Below are 3,580 nucleotides of genomic sequence, written 5' to 3' on the forward strand. Positions count from 1 at the left end.
TACGGTCGGGATGGTTGCTTGGAAAAGCCACGTGGCTGGTCCGTTGTCTCTATGACTATGACCAACAGTTATAGTGCATATTTATTACACCGAGTTTGTCTTTTTCCTCCCCCCCCCCCCTTTAACGCCTTTGTATTTTTAACTCCTGTCGGGGAATCCTTCACAAAACAGTCATGTGTCGTCACATTATCTGCCAAAATGTACCCCTCCAAGGGAGATCACTAGAGTAATAAGGAATTGTGATCACTGCGTCCCTTCCTCCCCTTGCAAAGGTTCATGTAAACGCACGCTCCGTATAAACACACGCTAAGGAGCCCTCCCGAGCACCGTGCGTTTAGGCGGAGACTACTGTACCCTTGACAGATTTTAAAAATGTGAGCACTTGGGATACGTGACAAACACACACATGCGGGCATGCGCGCGTACTCATTCAACCACACTCAGCGTGTGAGAGCGTATGTTATTGTGTGCATGTGTGTGAGTGTGTGAGTTTGTGTGTGTGTGTGTGTGTGTGTGTGTGTGTGTGTGTGTGTGTGTGTGTGTGTGTGTGTGTGTGTGTGTGTGTGTGTATACATGTTTGGGTTGGTGCAATCTCAGAGCGTGTTACTGAACAATTGTTCTGATTTGTACGTGACTGGTCAAGGGTAGTACATGTTACTAACTAAAAATTACTGAAGGTGGTCATGTTCACCTGTCACTGAAAGCTTATTTCGTGGGGAAATGAACATATAACATTAATTTCATTTAATATATCAGAGAGGGGCCAACGTTTCAAAAATATCAAATTTATTGTTTAAAAAACTACGTTTTCGAACTTTGACGTTGTCAAACTCAAATAGCTGGGGGTTTTCTTTTGCGTTTTTCTCAAAAACTACTTTTTCACCCTGGCTGTCCTCAGAGAAATCCGCGCGCGCAACCCGCAAGTTGCGTACGCAACTTTTGCCATTTTTGTGAATTCGCGAATTTTAGACAATTTTCTGCAAAAGTTGGAAAAATAATAATTTAATTTCGGTAAAAATAACCGAAATTTTCTTCCACAACTAAAAATAAATAATAAATAACGACGCGAAGGGGTCAATTCGTACCTGAAATTAGATCTACCACTTCCTTTGCACTACGGGGTGCCCAGTGCCCGTTGCGGATGAGATTGGGCTGGGATGATCGCCCGACTCGTTGCCTGAAAACAACGCGTTTCTTTTTGAGGCAATGAGTCGGGCGCGATCGATTTGTGCCACGATAGCCACTATGCGCCGTCAGTCTGTCGAGCAAACCGACCCGTCCCGACCTGACCAGGACCTCCCCAAAATAGTCCTGTTTGGACTGAATCATCTTCTACTTCTTCTTGATCTAGCTAAATCTAGACTCCAGATATCTATAATAGAGTAAACTCAATCGTAAACACGATCGTCTGATTACTTAGCTTGCTTGGTTCCGTAGCACCAGGTAGATAGATCTAATACCAAAATTTGTGAAAGACTAAATCTTAGGCCAGGAGGGTAGATCTAGACATGGATCGATTCATCCAGAAAACCCGTAGGGGATGTTCAAATATAATCTTACGCCTGGAAAAGGCCTAAAAAAGGGGGGGGGGGTGTCTTGACTTATTTAAAAGAAAAGTGTAAGAAGGGGGGAGGGGAGGGGGGGGGGGGTCTTGAACCAATGTAATTTTCACTTTTGTAAGGTGAAAAAAAAAGGAAAATAATTTATGACAACATACATTTTTAAAGACAAAACATGACATAAAAAAGAGTAAACTCTGCTATTCACTTAGAAGTTTAATATTTCCGGAAAAGTTCCGCTTATACCATATTTAATTATTACATGTATGTCACATGTATGATTTTAACACAGATTTGCAGTTTGCGAATTTCTTTTTTTTTTTTGCGATAAATTTATTTTTTTTCGGGTTTGGGGGGGGCGGGGGGTGGGGAGGAAAATGTAAGAAAAGTGTGAAAGGGGGGTGGGGTGCAAAAATCCCCCAAAAGGTGTAAGATTATATTTAAACTGTTTTGGTACACCATACAACCTCCATGCAGTTTTGGTTTTACTACGGTAGAGATTCACATTTAACTTTTGATTTTGATCTAACAAAACTCACGTTGGTTACTTTGATTGCAATGAGCATACCAACAATGTATTCCAATATATTCCATGACATTTTTAGCTCTGTACACGTCTTGCAACTTTTCTTGAAACTTTTTGCAACTTTTGCTATTTTCAAATTCAACTTTCTCTAAGGCGGACTCTCCATAGACGGCACACGGCACGCGGCACATGACTTGTCGGCACGTGCCGTACCACAGGCTAATACCCCTCCCTCCATAGGCCATAGCACGACATCACAACACAACACATCACAACTATGGATTCGTCTGATGAAGATACTCTGATCATGTTAGCAATTCTAAATAATCGAAAAAAGAAGAGGAAAAAGCGGATCATGTGGTGCAGAGAACATTTTCTATTGAGGAGTAGTAGAGGAGAGTTTCATCGACCTTTCAGCTCCATGATGAGACGTAGAGATGAGACATTGTTCTTCAACTACCTAAGAATGTCATACAGAACGTATGATGAACTGAAGAACCTAGTGCTTCCTCGTCTACAACCAATTGGTTGTAATTTATCGTGAACCAATCGGGTTTTGGGGGTCCCAAAGAAGCGATTGGTCTTCCACAAGTTCAATAATTTCTTTCTTGTAGTCATCCATTTTGGCAGCACACGACACAAAAAACGAGCAATGCAGCAAAGCAAGGCACGCAATGTTTCGTCGTGGCTGTGTCGTGCCGTCAATGGAGTGTGCAACTCTAAATGGTTGTGTTTGATTCTATTTCGCACGCGTGCCGTGTGCTGTGTGCCGTGTGCCGTGTGCCGTCTATGGAGGGTCCGCCTAAGGAAACTACAAGGCTGACTGACTGAGACAACTTTTGACGGAGAACCTGGATACCTAGAGGTGTTATCTCTGGCTCAGAGGTTAGTGGCTATGGTCACTATTAGCTGCCGTCATGCATTCTGAGTGTAATTAGTTTGTGCGTTTGGCTTCATCTTGTTTTTGCATTTTCTGTTCTTATTAATACGTTTCTTTTTCGTTTCTTCCTCAAAAGAGGAAAGAAAAATGTTTTAAAAAGACATCTGGACCTACCTGTCAAACATGAAACATCTGCAGACATGAGAACAACTTTTGATTGATTGAAAAATTGAACAGGCTCAAGGAACAAAACCCCTAACCCTAAAACCCCTAACTCCTAAGATCGTTTAACAAGCGAAATGATCAACTTGTCAATTAAATGACTTATTACTGATATTACTTCCCTTTAGTCACACGGCGAGGTGTTTGGTTAACTTGTGAAGTGAAAAATGCGAAAAGTCGTGAAAGCGGGGAATCCAAAAGTATGCTACTGCTGCGGAAGTATGCGACAAAGAGCGCGGCGAGACAATGACATAATTCGACGAGGACAGCCTTATGTCGTTGCGTGCATCGTAAATGTTCTTAAGTAAATATAAAATTCTCTGCTGCTGTCCACTTTTGGCCTAGATCAGGGAATCTTGAATTTCCAGAAATCTCTTTTGGCCGGATTAGACA

The sequence above is a fragment of the Aplysia californica genome, unplaced genomic scaffold (genome assembly GCF_000002075.1).
Source record: "Aplysia californica isolate F4 #8 unplaced genomic scaffold, AplCal3.0 scaffold00165, whole genome shotgun sequence".
Lineage (NCBI taxonomy): Eukaryota > Metazoa > Mollusca > Gastropoda > Aplysiida > Aplysiidae > Aplysia > Aplysia californica.